We start from the raw sequence: 20,180 nt of genomic DNA, 5'->3' as shown, positions 1-20,180 counted from the left end.
TTTTATGGACCCATTTCGGGGCGTTTTGAGTTTTTGTTTGCAACACGTTCCCTTTGCAACTTTCGATACGACGGTACAATTTTTTTGGGGGTTCAAGTTCTTCTTGAGAAATTGCCCCAAATAGTAAAAAACAAGTAAGAAAGTATCAGTAAGCTTTATCGACAGAGATATAATATACTCTCAGGCCTCGGACATGTAGAAAAGAAGGAAGCACAATACTTTTGACGTCTATAGGCCTTTTTGTGTTTTTGGCCCAATTTCTCAGGAAGTATAGATTTGTCCCCGAAAAAGTTGCCGCATACAAAACATGTTGCCAAAAATTTAAAGATTATCTTAGGCGAGTCCTTAAGCTGCACCATTTCTAAACATTGTGTGGGTGGTACCCGACCGCGACCGATATAGTCTATATTCCAACATGACGTGATGAAATAGTAAGATGTGCAAATTTTGGACCAAGCTCAAACTCCCATACTATATAGTATTGGTCCCACTGTATTTTCTGTGGTTTTATAAACTACCAGACTGAAAAACTCAAGGAAATCTGCAAGGGACCGCTTTAACGAGCAATACGCAAATTATGCCCTTAAATAACGGCAATTAGTCCACAAATATTTTCCTATTTTGTCAAAAAGATATCATGAACAACCAAAGACGTAAAATGTAAAATTTGTATAAGCAATAAATTTTACCGTAATCTAAATATTTCATTGGGGTGTACATATGTAGAACTTTTCCTTGCTATTTTTTAATTTTTATAGAATTTACAGTTATTCGTATTATCGAATATATGTATTTTTGTTGTGTTTAATTTTGTTCATTAGGGATATGAAATAGAACTATGTACTTGATTTTCATAAATATGTTTCCTTACCCTTAAAACTCGAGATATCTGGTAGTCATTCATCATCTCTTTAAATATTTTTACAGTTCATGGACTACTTCCGAAATTATCTAAAGTCACAAATCGTAAGACCCTCAGTATTGGATCGATTAGATTGTTTATTTTTTACATTTTGTTTAAGTGGTCTTGCTTTATATTCCCCCCTCGCATTCTTCACCTGCTTGTCGCATACGCTGCGCCTCTGACTTCTTCAGAAAGTAAACCAGTAAACTGTCAAAAATCATCTGTTCACCTGATAAAAACTAAAAGAAAACAAATAATATTTACTTTTTGCAAACAAGCACCGAACAAACAGCGCCCCTTTCAGAAATAACAACAACAACAATTCTCAACGTAGTTATTTCAAATAAATAGGTTGGTTGGTACTCTCACAAAAAAGACCCATAAGTGTATATTTTTTGATATTTAATCAAATTGTTATCACATCACGGCTGTTCAAACTAACTGCAGCACTGCTGGAAATTTATCAACCAGCCACACAAAGCAAACACGAAGAAACTCTTTTTGAAACTCTTCAACAACGACATGAATATGGAAAAACAACAATTCTCCCCATAATAGGGCACTTCTCTCACTGTTAAATATCTAACAGATATCTGTTAGTTAACAGTAATTGTTTTAAAACGAGAGGCAGAGAGATTGGCATTGCATTCTTCGTAAAACTGTATCTCTGAGGGTTAATTAAATGCTGGTGTTGTTGTTGTTTGATAGCAGGCCATTTACTTGATTTGTCCGATTGTTATTGTTCTTATTTCTTTCTCTCTTTCTGTTGTTCTTTTTATTTCTGTTTTCATAAAATCAAATATTTTATCAGTACATCGTATTGCCGCCACCGCCACCGCCAGCCACCATAACCTTATCCCGTTTACACTTCTAATACCTACTTTTGTGTAGTTGTTTGTGTTGTATACTTTTCATAATTTTCTAGTTTTGCTTGTTCGTCGTAGTTGTCGTTCAGTGAAGTGTTTCGAATTGAACGTGACATTGGTCATCACGTTCAGTTTCTTAATTACATTTTAGTTTAAAGAAAATCGAATTAATCTATTCATCCATCATCATCATCATTGTTTACCGACCGACCGCCCCAAGGAAAATTAATTGGTGTCAGAATAATTTTGTTTTTTTTCGTATCTCTTCGTATATTGTCGCCCCTGCATGTGAGTATGAAATTTATTCTCTTTTTCTGTTGTCATACATTCAATGAGATTTAAATAGAGTAAGTAAAGCTGTGTAAAACAGCCATGAGTTGCAATTTTGTTTAAAGTTTAAAAACAAAAAGCGGCTTGATAAGCAGTTCTTACGGTTGAATACCCTATGGTAACTGTTTACCTCCACAAGAAATCGGCTTAAATATAGAAGATTCCAATCACCATCAATGCAATTTTGTCCTAAAATTTTGCTAATTTTGCAGTGGCATACTATCAACGTCGTATTAACTTTTCTTTCAAGTTAATGACGTAAAAGTTCCTATTACCAGCCAATACCAATTTTCAACAACTAAGCTAAGGCTATACCTATTAATAGACAGCGGAATCCTATGCAAATGCACATATGGTCAGGGTGGCTTAAGAGAAAATCTGATTAGACAGAAACCCGCTTTATCACAAAATGAAGCGAATTAGGCCTAGAAATGTTTGCATATCGTGCATATTTTGACATTTTTTGCATAAAATGATCATATGCAAAAGCATATGCAAGGATTTGTGGCCTGAATATCCCACCGAAATGGCTGACATTTGGTATTAACCCCCTGTTTTTGTAACTATTTTTTGTTCAGGCATCCATAGCTCAGCCCCCAGATGACATACGGGCCTAATTTTTCGTAGACGCGTTCCATATATAGTTAAGAATTCCTCTTTTAAATATCAGAGCTCTACATTTGCGCTGAGGCGAGTAAATCGATCTACAAATTTTGGCAGTTCGTGTGAGAAGAATAAAAACTTTTACAAAAACAGGGGGTAAGTCTTCGTTGGGGGTAGGAAACTTTAAACCTGAAATTTGTCGGAATAGGTCCCCGTCTTCATATAGCCTCCATAGATTTTCGACATGTTGAAGGTTATGGCCACAATATACCACCGAAATTACTGAAATTGGGCATTTAGTCTTCGTTAGGGATATAAAACTTTCCACATGCAATTTCTCGGTATAGGTCTACTTTTTCGTATAGCCACCATAGAAAGGCACCTCCGGATTTCTGGTATTTTGAAGGTTGAGCCTCAATATCCCACCTAAATGGCTGAAATTTGGTATTAAGTCTTCGTTGGGGTTATGAAACTTTATACCTGAAATTTGTCGGAATAAGTCCTCGTCTTCATATAGCCTCCATAGAACGGTACCTCCGGATTTTCGGCATTTTGAACGTTGTGGCCTCAATATACCACCGAAATTACTGAAATTGGGTATTTAGTCTTCGTTAGGGATATAAAACTTTCCACCTGCAATTTCTCGGTATAGGTCGACTTCTTCATATAGCCCCCATAGAACGGTACCTCCAGATTTCTGGTATTTTGAAGGTTGGGCCTCAATATCCTTCCGAAATGTCTGAATTTTGGTATTATGTCTTCCTTGGGGGTATAAACTTTTCACCTGAAATTTGTCGGATAGGTCTACGTCTTCACTGTTTTGAAATTATGATCGAAGGTAGCCCTAGTGTTTTTATACCCTACACCACACTGTGGTAAGGGGTATTATGTCTTTGTGCATTTGTATGTAAAAAGGAAACGAAATAGACCCATAGTTCCCTTTGGGGATATACATATAATCACTTTCTAAGTCGATTTATGCATGTCCGTCCGTCCGTCTGTCCATGAATGTTTGTTCGCAACGTACAGGTCGCATTTTTTGTCCGATTCAGCTGAAAATTGGGGACTACCATTTTTTTAGGCATAGGAAGAACGCTATTGCTTTTGGTGAAAATCGATTCAGATTTGGATATAGCTCCCATACATATTTTCGGCCGATTTCACGTATTTTCTGTACCAAACACGCTATATAAGTCCAATTTTGAGGAAATTTTGAATGTGTGACTGAATTCGGTCTAGAAATAAATGTGCCAAATTACATCGAAATCGGTTCAGATTTGGATATAGCTCCTATATATGTTTTCGCCCGATTTCACGTATTTGCTGCACCAAACACCCTATATACGTCCAATTTTGATGAAAATTTTAAATGTGTGACTGAATTCGGTCTAGAAATAAGTGTGTCAAGTTATGTCGAAATCGGTTCAGATTTGGATATAGCTCCCAAATATATTTTCGGCCGATTTCTCGTATTTGCTGCACCAAACACGCTATATACGGCCGATTTTGATGAAATTTGGAATGTTTGACGGAATTCGGTCTAGAAATAAGAGTGCCAAATTATATCGAAATCGGTTCAGATTTTGATATAGCTCCCATATATATTTTCGGCCGATTTCACGTATTTGCTGCACCTAACACGCTATATAAGTCCGATTTCAATGATATTTGGAAGGTGTGACTAAATTTGGTCAAGAAATAAATGTGCCAAATTATATCGAAATCGGTTCAGATTTGGATATAGCTCCCATATATATTTTCGGTCGATTTCTCGTATTTTCTGCACCAAACACGCTATATACGTCCGATTTTGATGAAATTTGGAATGTTTGACGGAATTCGGTCTAGAAATAAGTGTTATAAATTATATCGAAATCGGTTCAGATTTGGATATAGCTCCCATATATATTTTCGGCCGATTTCACGTATTTGCTGCACCTAACACGCTATATAAGTCCGATTTCAATGATATTTGGAAAGTGTGACTAAGTTCGGTCTGGAAATAAATGTGCCAAATTATATCGAAATCGGTTAAGATTTGGATATACATACATAGCTCCGATTTATATTCTACATATTCACAGAGGGGTATGGTATCATATAGTCGGCCCCGCCCGACTTTGTTCCTTTCCTTACCACGTCTTTGCTTTGAAATGGAATAATGATTAAAAAAATACTAGGGAGGCCTATTAAAGCTGCTTGTTGGCACGATAAGAGGTACGGTTTGTTGATGTTATCTGGCCTGTGAGTCGAGTACGGGTTTTCGGAATACAAGGCGTGTGTACATACTATTGCACCACGATGCACTGGGTGCCACCATGAAAGTATGATATTTAGGGACACTATTTTTTTTTATACACCTCTCACGCTACAGTTTTCAATAGCCTTTGTGGTCTTCTTTAAAACGCTACAATTTTATTCGCCATACTTCTATCAATAATGACTCGAATGTTCCAAAAACTCCATCCACTCCCCCTGTTTTTTGTAAAGTCCTAGGCTGAAGTTAGTTAGCGGACAGATACATTTTTACTTATTATACCCTCAGTCTTTAGGCCAGAAAGGCTATATACACTTTCATACGACCAAAAATGTGCCTCATAGATGTGACGGTTTTAGACCGCAAGTATGTTTGGACGAAATTCGATTCAGGCAATTTGGAGTAGTTTTAGCCATGTGCGTCCATCTGTCTGTCTGTGTGGCTGTCTGTCTAGCTGGCTGGTGCGCACAATAACTCTCGAACGGATCAACCGATTCGAGCTAAATTTTCGATATCGTAATATTTTGTCCAAACTTAGTTTAAGTTCGAAGATGGGCCATATCGGTCCACTCCTTCTGATACCTCTTCACAAAAGTTCAAAATTTGTCTGTAAAATGGTGTGAACGATAACTCTCGAAGAGAGCACAAAATTCTGATAAAGTGAAGTTTAAGAGCTCCACTCGGATCGTTTTGAAATTTTTTTAAGAAAGTTGTCCCTGCTGCTCCCTTTACGACGGTACAATGTTTTTCTTGTGCAAGTCCATACCCGCTTGGGCGATGGGCTAGTTCGACATCGGAAACTCGTCGATTCTCAGCGTTACAGTAACTAGTTCCACTTCTGACCCCTCACAGTGCAATCAACTGTAAACTTTAACATGGGGATGTCATAGGAGGTAACCAATTGTCATTCTATGCATTACCTGTAGGTGGTATTGTACTAGTTCCAGGTTTACAGTCATATACCAGTTTATTTATAAAAAAAAGTGGTGGGAAATAGTCACACAACTGACGTTTCGTCGTTTACTTGGGGATATATAAGTGTTAATTGATTCCCTTCGCACTACTTATGGGTCAATTGTGAACTAGTACCACTTACCTCTAGTTTAGGACTATTTAAATTGCGACAATTGGAATTGCTAGCGGGTAGAGAGAAGAAGAGGGCGATTTGCATATTTCCGTCGTATTCCTTTTTTATACCAGAACAATATGAATAATATGAACGAAGATATTCATTCCATCAACACTAGCTTCTGTTATTGGATGCTTCATTTATATTAAAGTTATGAAGAAAATGTAAATGTGAATTATTTATACAACTCGTCGTTTAAGTTAAGTTAATTAAGTCGCAACTGACGCCTCCTCGTTTACTTGGGGATAAAAAGGTGACAATTGGTTCCCTTCGCATTACTTAGGTGCCAATATTTGTACTAGTACTGATTAGAACTAGTTCTGGACTACTTAAATTGCGACAATTGGAATTTTCGTCCACACAGGGTACTTTCTGAGATATTGGCCTAAAAGCTCCAAGAAACCCTGACGGCACCAAACAAAATGGCAAAATAATTCTCGCAGGGAGTTTCTGATTGGTGCAGACATTGCACATTGTATTATTTCATCCAGTCATGTATCAGGTTGGAATATGGCTTGTATCGGTCCACTCCTTCGGCTACCTCCCACACAAAATTCGGATAAAGTGAAGCTTAAGAGCTCCTCTCGGATCGTTTTGAAATTTGATTCACTAAGTTGTCCCTGCGTTTCCCTTTACGATGGTACAAGTTTTTTCTTGCGCAAGTCCATACTTCCTGAGATATTGGCGTAAATGCTCCAAGAAACCCTGACGGCACCAACCGAAATAGCAAATCCTCAAGATAATTCTCGCAGGGAGTTTCTTACTGGTGCAGGCCTTGCACATTGTATTATTTCATCCAGTCATGTATCAGGTTGGAATATGGATTGTATCGGTCCACTCCTTCGGCTACCTCCCACACAAAATTCGGATAAAGTGAAGTTTAAGAACTCCTCTCGAATCGTTTTGAAAATTTTGCAGCAAGTTTTCCTTGCGGCTCCCTTTACGACCGTAAACTTTTTTTTCTTGCGCCAAGTCCATACTTGCTGAGGTATTGGCCTAAAAGCTCCAAGGTTCCTGACGGCTCCAACCCAAATGGGAAGTACGCAAGATAATTCTCGCAGGGAGATTCTGATTGGTGCAGGCCTTGCACATTGTATTATTTCATCCACTCATGGATCAGGTTGGAGTATGGATTGTATCGGTCCACTCCTTCGGCTACCTCCCACACAAAATTCGGATAAAGTGAAGTTTAAGAGCTCCTCTCACATCGTTTTGATTCCTTTTTAACAAAAATCAATATATGTATTTTATATACGACATAATTATTGTGTTTGGTTTAGTTTTGTTGTTATTGGTTTTTTTGTCAGTTATTGAAAATAATCGGAAGGAAGTGCACTATAAACAACACAACACCAGTTTTGACTGTTGATTTTTCGGAAATGTCGATTAATGTCAAACTGTCTAGAACATTATGTGGCTGTCTGATGGCTGGCAAAATTGAACGGCCACCTTAGTGCACTTATCCTATATGCACTTACTCTATTAAAATATTACCACAAAATGTCAACAAATAACATAATTTCCTCATGCAGTGCCTCACTAACAGCCAGTACCTACCTTGATTTTTCGGAAATGTCGATTAATGTCAAACTGTCTAGAACATTATGTGGCTGTCTGATGGCTGGCAAAATTGAACGGCCACCTTAGTGCACTTATCCTATATGCACTTACTCTATTAAAATATTACCACAAAATGTCAACAAATAACATAATTTCCTCATGCAGTGCCTCACTAACAGCCAGTACCTACCTGGTATTAACGATGGATTAAGTAAAACCCATTCTAGGTAAACTGATTATTTCATATATTTAAGGGTAACTACTAAATCGTTAGACCTTCTTCTTTTCACGTGTTAAAATAATAATTGCTTATTGGAAATTCAAAAGAGAAAATCATTCAAAAATACTTTTTTCAAATCCCTATTGATGCATTTTCTCATATCCAGGTAACTTTGTAAACACTCAGCAGTTTCCAATTAGCGTTGAAGTTTTATAACTGATCTTCCTTTTAGTGTTATTTTGTTACAAACATTTCAGTTTATATTTTAAACGAATCTAAAAAAACTGTAATCTTATCAAATGCAATATGCAAATAACCGGCACTGTTAAACACCCCCCAAACATCCTTCCACTCGGGGAGTCTGAATTAACCACCACCATCAGCATCAATAACAAACCACATTATTCACTCCCACCCCCAATAAACAGGAATTTAACATAGCCAGAATTTCATTCTCCAATATCAGCAAAAAAAAACCCAGAGCAAATGAGTTGCAACAAATAACATTTTAACCGCCCCTTTTCTTCTTCACCAATTGGTCCGGTCACTGTTGTTAATTCTCTCGTTCATTCGTTTGGTATTCGTTTCACCAACAAGAAAACATTTAGGTTTCAATATACGAGAGCACGTACGACTACGAGTACCCGTATAATTCCATACGATTACAATTTTTGATATTTGATGGCATTATTTAGTACAGGGAGATGAACACTACTAAATTTTTATTAAGTCAAAGAGAGAAGGGAGGGAGTTTATGTTTGAGGGATGTGCAGTGCATTCATTTCATGTTGATTTTTACCCTCTCTGCGTTGCATTTTTTGCTGCCTTTGTGCAATTGAGAGTTTGTGCTGAACAGTGGTTGAAAATTGTTCAAATGCAGACTAAATCTATCTAAATTTAAAGTAAATGAACAAGAAATTAAATTGAAGATTAAAGACATTAAGATATCAGTAGACTAATCAGATGCATATGCGAAAATAGTTATGACGCATTTGAAATTGGGGTTTCAAGATTGCATGATTCGAATTTAATTTTGAGGTATTTGAGGAGTTGTTTGTTTAACAGATTTTCATAAGATTTTCAACAACAAATTTGGGTAAAAAGCCAAATATGTTGAACAAGTTAAAAATACGTACAGCTGAGTTCAAAATAATTTTGTATTTGTTTAATAGTGTTGACATTCTAACTGTTAATTTATTAACAAAAATGTTGCAAATGTTTTTTTTTTAAATTATTTATACCTTAGACAAGACGGCAGGGTTAAATTGCATTAAGATCTGTATTTAATTTTATGATGACAGACGGCAGTTTCTGTATTTACGAAACAGCTGATTGCTGGTAAACAACTGTTGTTGTTTGCAATGCAAGTTGTGTCTCAGAGTATGAATATGTTGTCTCTCTTACCTGAATGAATATGGGCTCTCTTTTACAGCATTGCCATATTGAACTACCTAAATTAAATTTAAATTCAGTTTGATTTTGTGCATTAAGAATGTGGATAATGCACGAATAATTTGAATTAAGTCAGTTAATGCAAAATAATGCTGCTGTCTAGGCATTACTTTTTACACCAACATGATAAAACGTCTTCAGAAATGTTGTTAAGTTGTTGAAGGTTGTTTGATAATGTAGCCAACAACACGCTATTGAACTTTCGCCGAAATTTCCCATAAATTGAAGACTTATTGACTAATTCAATGAATTTTATAGACAAAACATTTATTTATTAAAAATGTTTGACACTCTGGCTACCCTGAACAATATATACTGATTGTCATCCTATAAATGGTTGGCTGACTTCATAAATGCAGTATTTACATTGCAGATAGTGGCAACACCATAAAAAGATGAAGTAAATATGATTGGCAAGACTGACATTGTCAAAAAAGAGATGTGTCATTTTGCTGCATTTATGAACGCATACATTGCTTTACTTTGTTTACTTTTTGCAAAATTCGGTGTTTTTTGTGTCGGTGTCAGTTGGCATAACATTACTAAAGAAATGCCAATTGTTGTGCAGCAGAAGTGGAAACACTGCACAAATTTGCCAATTACTGCGCAATGCGACGTGTCGCGTGACATTTATGAAGTCACAACGATGTCAATTGACGAATCATACTGCATTTATGAAGTCAGCCGTTAATTTGTATTCTAGAACAAATGTTTAAGCTATTTTCCATGAGCTATGAATGTATTCTTCTACCAAATGTTTTTTGTGTTCTTCAACACGAATAACAGAGTACCTTGTATACCAACCATAGTATAATAAAATCCTGTCTATCACAAAAATGTTGTAAAAGAATTTTACTAAAATAGCATTTCCCCCTAGAGCGGCTTGTGGAAAACAGTCTGACAAAATTATTATTGTTGGCATGTGTGATGGGGAAAAGCCAATAAAAGTGTCTTCTATCACGCCATGGTATCAGAATACGGTTAAGATTTGTAAGTAATTGGGTAAACTAAGAACTGACCCCTCACCGACACCAATTATGTTTGGACGAAATCCATTTTAGACAATTTGGAGTCGATTTATGTCCTGTTTCACTAAGACGTTCGAACTACTACCAAATTTCTGTTTTATCAAAAATATTTGAATTGTTTTTATTTTCAATCAAACAAATATAAACTACAACAACAGGAGTTTGGTAGTAATTCAAACGAATTTGAATTCGAATCGTCTTAGAGAAACAGGCCATTAGTAATGTCCGTCCGTCTGTCTGGCAGGAGCGCACGATAACTCCCGAACGGATTTACCGATGGGATCCAAAATTTGGCTTTGGTAATATTTTTCCCATACTTAGTTTAAGTTCGAATATGGGTAATATCGGTCCACTCCTTCGGGTACCTCCTCCACAAAAGTTCAAATGTTTTCGCAAAAATTATGCGCACGAAAACTCTCGAACTACTAACCGATTTCGTCCATACTGTTCACATCGTAATAGGATCAAGTTCGAATATCGGCGCACTCCTTCGGGTATCTCCCACCCAAAATTCCGAAAAGTGCGTTTTAAGACCTCCTCTCAAATCGTTTTGATTTTTATTGTAACAAGCTGTATTCGCTGCCCCCATTACGACGGTACAAGCTTTTTCAGGACAAGTCCATACTTCCTGAAAGCTCTAAAAACCCTCTATGGCACCATGTGTAGTGGATGAAACGCACCCAAACTTAAATCAAGTTCTAAGATGGGCATATCGACCCACTCCTTTTGATACCTCCCCAACAAAAGTTCAAACATTTTCATTAAAATGGTGTGCATGAATTCTCAAAGGCAGTAACCGATTTGGTACATACTTTGCATATCGTAATATTTCTACAAGACATAGATCAGTTTGGAATATGCACTTTACATGTCAACTCCTTCAGGTATCCCACACAAAATTTCGGAAAAGTGCTGTTTAGGACCTCCTCTCGAATTGTTTTGATTGTTGTTACAACAGGTGGCACTCAAGCCCCTATTATGATGATAAAAGTTTTTTGAGTGACAAGTCCATACCTCTTCAGAAAATGACTCGAAAGCTGTAACAAACTCCTACTACGGCCAGCAAGTGATGTGGCTGGTGCGCTCGACAACTCTCGATCCTAATACTGCGTTTGTCCGCACTTGGCATATAGTAATATTTTTTGGAATATTAGATGAAACTCCAGTCATATAAGTCCATTCTTTCCGATACCTCAAACAGAAAAGTTGGAGAATATTCGCTAAAATGGTGCGAGCGATATCTTTAAATGGAGCACAAGATAACATTGCGTTTCTTAAGGAGAAAATAGTGTAGTTAAACTAAAATTAAATATTTTTCTTCTGAATTTCATTTATTATAGTAAAGAACAGTCCAAAGAATACATTTATTTCATTATTAAATTATTATAAAATCATTTAAATTTAGCTATTTTTTATGGGGGCATGGTGTGGTAAACATGAATTTTCAAGATTATTATAAGCTCAACTTGGTTTAAGGGGGGTTATGGCCACTTATTGAGCACGAAAAGAAACACTCTTCATGAATTTTGTACAAGAAATCTACTAGGCTATATTAGAAGATTTTGTCACACCTTGAAATACTTTCGGTTTTTTTTTAATATTGCGTTTTGTATCTCGAAAACGAATAAACCGAGTACTATATATTTTGTGGGATGATTAAGAACCTAAAAAGTTGTCCTTAGCGAAACGGAATTTAAAAAAATACGCATTTAAAATAAATGGTAGGTCAAAGTCAAATTTTAGATTTAAAAGAAAACACGATTTTCGTAGGTTGTTTGGTTGATTCACTCCCTCTATTGCGGAGGATGCTCTGCTATCAGTTTCAACTAATTAAGGAAGCACTGAGGTTGATGTAAGGAGTTGAAGTTGCTCAAGAGGAATGAACCGTAATCTAATTTGGCCCCACGTTGGGCGCCAATAAAGAAAACACGATTTTGTGGATTGTTTGGTTGATTCACTCTCTGTATTGCGGATGATGCTCTGCTATCAGTTTCAACTACTTATGGAAGCGCTGAGGTTGATTTTCAGAGTTCAAGTTGCTCAAGAGCAATGAACGAATTTATTGAATTTTTTCTACTTAGCTTCACTTTTGAGAAGCGACAAAGTCGTTTAGTCATGTATGATAAAATTTAGTAGTACATAGTTGCTTAAAGTAATAGTATTAAATATATTTACAGAGGTGTATTTTTAGCTGTTAACTTTAAAAATTTAAAGATCAATCACAATAGGAAATATGAAAAGGTATAAAATCACAATGACAAAAGTACAAAAGCTTAAAAGTGTTACTATTGAAACGTAGAGGGCGTTAAAATATAATTATTAAAATGTTGATTGCTTCAATTTTAAATTTAGTTTTCAAAAATCCTATTTCGAGAAAAATGCTTTTGAAGTTTTTATGCTACATACAAATCACAATGAATTTTTCACCTTCAACGCTCATAACTCATTCAACTTTTGTTCCGATCGATCCGAAGGTGTTAAAAGGAGTGTGTAAGAATTTGTTTATGACGCTACTTTCTTACCACTGGGCCCCACAGACTTTTGATTTGGCGTAAGTCTAGGATTTTTAATGAATTGTATTGTATGTCTGAATACATTTTAGCATGTATGAGGCTTGCACCGGACGGATTTATGTGGGTGTGAGATGAGTATTAGCTAATATGGGTATAAGGTAGTATGTAGAGCCGGGAGTTCACCAGTTCCTTGGCTACGAAGCAGTTGCTGTAATCCCATTTGTGAGAGTAATATAATATCGAAGGTAGGCCTTCGGCTTGAATGTAGAGTTGCATTATCAGACCCATAGAAAGGCAGGAGTGTTAAATAGGATCCGCTCTTAACCAAGAAGAGAACATGCCCAAATACTGGAAAACATTCGTAGCATATTGGTTGGGTGTGTGGGACTTCGCTAGAATTCACTTTTTCAATACAAACCCCTTAGGTCATGTTAGCTCGATTAATTCAATTAATTAAAAACTGTCATAAATAATGACCTTTGGCCTATTAAGAGAAATATTTTCGTCACACATTACCATTACCGTAATCTAAACCGTCCTTGGGAACTAATACTGCTATATTATGACTGATTCAGGAAATTTTTAAGAAAAATTATTTCTGAAATAATGATGCCTAGTTTGCGTAGGATTTGTTAATAGTGCATTGATACAAATATCAGCCACTGTATTGGGTGCGTGTGCGAGAGGAGAAAACACCACCCCATGCCTGTCTGATTGCCTGCTTGCCAGTCTGCTGCCTGCCGCCTGCCTGTTGGTGTTTTATGTTATTGGACTGTTGTTGTTTTCCATGCTGGTGTTCTCGTTTTTGTTTGAGCAACAATGCCGATTCTCATTTGGTCTTTCGACCGACTCTCTCGGCAAGTGGATTTTCCTCGACGCGACTGCAATAGTGTTTTAGTCTCCTTGAACATGTCTGACTGTAAAAATGTTTTGTGAAAATAATGCGGTGTACAACGTCTTAGTCGCGTGTTTTATTACTTCGTGAATTTATTATTTTTTGTTTTAAATTTTCATTTTGAAATCGTTTTTTTCTTGAGTTATCTTTTGTGAAAAACAAAACGTTTGGAAAATATACAATCACTTAAATTTGAAGAAAAAAACCCACATAATAGAAAAAGTGTTTAAAAAAGATATTTCAAACAATAAAACAAATTATCATCCCTTCATAAAACAGAGGGTATTTTTCTTTTGTCTGATTGGTGGCCGTGAATGGAAACAAATTTTGCCGTCGTAGTCATTTTCTTTTATGCGTCGTCGTTATTGTGTTTCGGTTCTTATTTACTTACACGTACGGAAAAGAATTAAGAATTTTTGTGAATAAAAACTAAAGAAATTGTGAGTGATTTTCAAAAAAGCGAAATATGAATTAATAAACAAATTGGAAACAAAAGAATTCGATGTTAACAAAGAAGTAAAATAATAGATATATAAATTTTTAATAAGGAGACAAAATATGGCCTGATAAAATTAAAAAAAAAATCGTAAAATATATAAAATAATATTAAAAAATTAAAAAAATGTGCCCAAGCAATTTATGTTCAACAGTGTTAAGTGTTGCAACGAGTTGTAAACAAGCCCTACTTTAATCAAAAACCCCCTGTTATGAAAACCCCCGGAGAGACAAATATTATCTTCTTCTTCTACAAATAATGTGTTATACTGTCATTAAATCATAATTATCTGTTGAGAACAGCTTAAATAACTGTTATAACAAATTAAAGCAAAACTTAAGTCTCAGCTTAACCAAAAGAGAAGAATAATTTCATAAAAATGTATGTGAGAGCCACAATGCCTAAACAAAGAGATCCCAAAAGTGTTAATTGTTATACGAATTGTGTGAAAAGTGTTATAAAATATAATAATACGAGTTAAATTCTTATAATAAACCGAATAAACATAAAATTGAAGCAAAAGAAAATTAAAAAAAAATACATTTAAATGTGTAAATGAGAAACAGAAAACAAATATTTATAAACAAACTAAAATATTGAAAAAATAATATAAAAATATATTATAAAATATAATAATAAGAGTTAAATTCTTACAATAAAATGAATAAACATAAAATTGAAACAAAAGAAAATTATAAAAAAATACATTTAAATGTGTAAATGAGAAAACAAAATATTTATAAACAAACAAAATATTTTATATATATACAAAATAAAATAAAATTTGAAAACAAAAACCAAAATATGTGAAATAAGAAAATCTTTATAAAAAAAGATATATTTTAAAATAAAACAAAAAAGTAATTATTAAATAAATACAATAATATAATAAAAAATAAGAATATAACCAAAATGCTTTACCATACTCAGTGACAATTTTGTACACAAGAAATTTATAAAAAAAAACTGTGAATAAAATACTGCAAAAAAAAAAAAATAATAACTATAATAAAAATTACCACAAAAATGTTTGTGGAAAGTGAACTGAACCAAGGTATAAAATATTAATAGTATATTCATTATACTATAACAAATAAAATTAAAAATTGCATATTAAAACAAATGTCAACTGTGTGAAAGTGTTTACAAACATTAATGTGAATTAAAAAAAATTAAACGGATTATAAAGAAGTTCGAAATCGAATTCAATGCAAAAAAAATTATGTAATACAATTTAATAAATAAAGAAGAAAAAAAAACTACAATATTTTATAACAAAAACATCGTCATCAACCGGAATAATGTTATAAAAAATTCTTCTCAATTAATACCCAAATTAACTTGGTCTTCCATTGTCCAAATTCCATTAAAAATTTCACAATTTTTAAACAAAATTTTTTTAAACAACCAAAAAAATCTTTAAATTTTTCTTATACAAAACAAAAAAAAAAAAAAAAAAACCAAACTGGTAATTAATTCTCTTTTAAAATTCTATATATCTTACTTATGTCGATAGTGTGTGGTCAAATGGATCAGATTAGTCAAAACCAGAATATCCAGGGATCAGAGGTAACAACATATCATTAAATACGCCGGAAATCAAACTACGGTGGACCCAGATAATATTAAACATCAAAGTCCGGCAATATCCCTTTGCAATAATTAGGAGATAGGCAGCCACTCCACTCGGAGACCTTGGGGTCCATTAAAATAATTAGGAGATAGGAAGAAAATGTATGGGAAACCCCAGATCCAAGTACAGACCAAAGAAGTAACTATTTCAAAGGAAGATGAGATAGGTTGTGCAGAAAATAGCTAATGCTGGGCATGTTGGGAGAGGACGTCCAAACACCTTATTCGTTATTGCCCTGCATTTGCTAACCTTAGAATCTAGCTCCATGTATATGACACAATTCAGGAACTTAACAAAGCAGGGCAAACAACTTTTAAAACATTAGGGATTTTGTCAACGACGAAAAATTCCCAAAATAAAGTATTCAAAATAGATCTAACCTCCTCCAGATAAAACGTAGTCCAGGGAACACAACAGATCTCCTCTGGCTTATGTCCATTTTGCAGGTCCGCTAGTGGTGCTGCGACACTTTTTGTGGTTTTGTTTGCCATATTACTATCTACAACAAAATGTTAGTGGCCTTATTCTTTGGTATTCTGAGCTCGTAAGCTGAACACATTTGCTGTACCGATTGGCTACAATGGTGATTACCAAATAGAGAAGCCTCTGAATACTTGTCAATCTATTTTGTTATGACCTAAAAGGGTTTGAAAATTCAATACAAGAATTTTCATATCAATACAAACTGCAGATGTTGATGCTTATTCCACCAAAGTTAAGAAACAAAATTTGCTTAAATATAGTTAAAGAACTGGTCCCCGATCGTTTTCGATATTTGTATCGAAGGTTGTCCATATCTTCCCTATTGCCTACATAGATGAGTCAAAAAACAATTGTCCCAGAGCCGAATTAAGAATAGATTTCTTATTTCACTTGTTTATTTTACCTCTGAAGCGTTGGTATATACTTTTAGCACGGTCAGTATCAGTGTTTGGTAGTGAGGTGGTTCAGGAGAGGTGGCTGCTGCAACAGCATTTGATCATCCTATAAGCTAACCTAAACTGCTTACCTAACCAAAACTACACCTTTTTATACCCTCAGCATTTATGCTAACTGGGGTGTATACACTTTCATACGGACAAAATGTGCCTCATCGAGATAATGGTTTTAGACCCCAAGTATGTTTGGACGAAATGTGTTTCAGACAATTCGGAGTCGATTGAGCAATGTCCGTCCGTCTGTCTGGCTGGCTGGAGCGCACGATAACTCTCGAACGGATAAACAGATTCGGTTCAAATGTTGGCTTTCGTAATATTTTGCCCAAACTTAGTTTAAGTTCGAAGATGGGTTATATCGGTCCACTCCTTCCGGTACCTCCCACACAAAAGTTCGAAAATGTTCGTAAAATTGGTGCGCACAATAACTCTTGAAGGGAGTAAACGATTTGGTCCATACTTTGCACATCCAGAAATGTGTACCAGACTTAGATGAGGTTCCAATATAGACTCAATCGATCCACTCCTTCGGGTACCTCCCACACAAAATTTCGGAAAAGTTCAGTTTAGGAGCATCTCTCGAATCGCTTTGATTTTTGTTTTAGCAACTTGTATTCAATGTCCCCCATACGACGGTACAAGTTTCATTAGGGGCAAGTCCATACTTCCTGAGAAAATAGCATGAAAGTTGCAAAAACCCCTATGACACCGTGTGAGGTAGTTGGAGCGCAAGATAACTCTAGAACGGATCTGCCGATTGGGTCTAACATCTGATTTGGCCTTAGTAATATTTTGTCCAAACATAGTTTACGTTCGAAGATAAGCCATGTCGGTCCACTCCATCCGGTACCTCCCACACAAAATTTCGGATATGTTCACTTTAAGACCTGATATCGAATCATTTGATTTTTTTTAAGCAACTTGCATTCGCTGCCTCAATTACGATGGTAAAAGTTTTTTTAGGGGCAAGTCCATACTTCTTGAGCAAACAGCCCGAAGGGTGTAAAAACCCCATAGGCATCATATGTAGTGGCTGGAGATCCACTTCCATAATGGTCAATGTCGATGCATTCCTTTTAGTATCTCCTCCGCAAAACTTTTGATCTTTAATCCTAATCAACATTTTTGTCGATTCAAACGCCCAAAATGTTTAAAACCCCCTAAATACATACGTTTTTTGGGGACAAATTGTTTCAATATACCCAGGCTGAGGGTATTTCTCTGTCGGCAAAGCCGACTGATACTTTTTTACTTGTTAGTTTACAAGCTGAAAAATTATACGGTTATACGGTTACCGAGGCTATGAAGGCTATAGCCACCACGTAAACCAACCAATACGGTTACCAAATAAAATGGCGAAAGAAATGATTGCCAAAATTATATCGAGTTCCAAAATGGACCTTCAGGTACCTCCACTTTTCAGTTTAAGGCCACTTCTCGGATCTTGGTATTTTAATAGCGGTGATCGTAGTTATTGTGATACTATTTTTACTATGCGCAACTTTCTGATATATGGGCCAAAATTTCTGTGGAATAATTAGGCTCACTATTTGTGCTATCTGTTTATTCCGAAAATGTCTGAAAAATTTGCACTGCGTACTTCCCCAACTTATTCGCCCCAAGAAATGCTATTTCTATTATGTAATAAACTGAGGGTATTTAGCTGTCGGTGAAGTCTACTGATTCTTTTTTAATTGTTTAAGCTAGGTTCCTAAGTTTTCCAAATCAATCTAACCCATTACAGGGGGAGTTTTATAGCGCCAAATCTATGCTTTGTGTTTTTCTATGATCCATTTGCCATTACTATCGTCAGAATATTGTCTTTTTATTATATATATATATATATATATATATATTATATTTATATACACAAACAATTTTATATCATAAAAATTATGAGATTTCTTGGGTCATAAAAGTTACATATTAATATTAAGATATAAAAACAAAATATATGTCAATGATGTTTACGGTTTAACCTACTGTATTGAAAAAAATTTTTTTTTGATATTTCAACCAGTTATAGTCATTTTTTTCTGCAAAAATAAATGTTAACGGCGATGGCACAATAAAATATTACTCATAACAAAATACCTATCTTATCTTGAAAATTGTTCCATATTTACTTTATTCAATGTCAAATGTTTTTTTTTTACCGGAATGAAGAAAGTTTGTTTTTTTCTATTGGAATGAAGGAAATTATTTTTTTTTAAGTATAATGCAATTTTTTGTAAAATGTAAAACGTGGTCCTCTGATTCAAATTGCAGTTTACAATTATATTCATTCACACTTATATTCATTCACACTATTAATTTACATTTGATTACAATACAAATGGTTCTTCGGATAAGAATTGGGAAATTACCATTTATAATTCCGCATAACTTTCAGTTTATATAATTTGATATTATCTACACTTCATAAATTAAAAAAAATTGAATGAAATTTTATTACAATGGTCCTTCGATAACAATTGGAAAATGATCATTTATATTTCCGCTTAGCATTTAGTTTATTTGATTCGATATTATCTGCACTTCATAAATTAAATAAATTGAATAAAATGTAATATGAAGGTCGATTTCTCAACATTCACAACATATTTCGAAATTTCTCACCTTTATAACTAATAGTATTTATAGAGTTTTAAGTTATTTAAATAAACACGTGTTGGTGCTTCGAGTACCACATTATTCAACCAAACAATATTCAAATATTGTTTTAAATAAATTGTTATTGTATTTTGGAACCTAAAATTCAATAACTTAGAAATTATTGACAACTGTGAAATATCAAAAATAATAATGTAGAATTAATGTTGGTTCTAGGAGCAGAAGAACCTTGAATCAAGTAAATAAGGACAACACATTTACATCTAATTTACATCTATTTGCATTTAATATTGTATTTAATATTTTGGTCCTTCGAGTAGTAGAATCAAAATTAAAAAAAAAAATATAGAACCGATGAATGATCAACAAATGTTTTTATATTTCACCATATTAAGCAAAAAAAAAAAAAAAAAAAAAAAAAACTAGAATCATTGGTGAAAGAAAAGTCAATTTATTCTATTACCTATTGGTTTGAAGGTTTGAATTTATAGAAACTTTAATAAATTCAATTAGCAAATACTAATTAATATTTATTCCTCCAAGGTCATTTGAAAAATGTAATTTCGAAATATATCAAACGCGATAAATTAACTGCAGTTACCCACTTAAGATACTGTACATTATCAGTTCACCACACAATGCTACTATATTATTTTATTTATCGGGGTTTTGTACATTGATTACAAACTTAGAAAAAATTGCAAATAGGTAATGAAATACAGTTAATTCTTCAGCATATTAAAAAA

The 20,180-nt window shown here is 34.4% G+C and overlaps 1 protein-coding gene across 33 annotated transcripts in view; it reads left to right on the top strand.

The window, feature by feature from the left end:
* LOC141389958 (ubiquitin carboxyl-terminal hydrolase 46-like) overlaps positions 1-20,180 on the top strand; it is a 426,104-nt gene that overhangs the window by 326,299 nt on the left and 79,625 nt on the right. For 7 of the 33 annotated variants that reach the window (XM_073962259.1, XM_073962261.1, XM_073962257.1 and 4 more), the window contains exon 1: positions 9,504-15,721. The exons of 25 other annotated variants lie outside the window; for them this stretch is intronic. The gene's annotated coding sequence lies outside the window, so the exon portion shown is untranslated. Of the gene's footprint in view, positions 1-9,503; positions 15,722-20,180 lie in introns of those variants that run through there. One more of the 33 variants, XM_073962256.1, reaches the window with a different exon arrangement.

The sequence above is a fragment of the Musca autumnalis genome, unplaced genomic scaffold, assembly GCF_047663935.1.
Source record: "Musca autumnalis isolate F117 unplaced genomic scaffold, ASM4766393v1 scaffold_1, whole genome shotgun sequence".
Taxonomy (NCBI): Eukaryota; Metazoa; Arthropoda; class Insecta; order Diptera; family Muscidae; genus Musca; species Musca autumnalis.
This window is presented reverse-complemented; position numbering and strand designations above follow the sequence as displayed.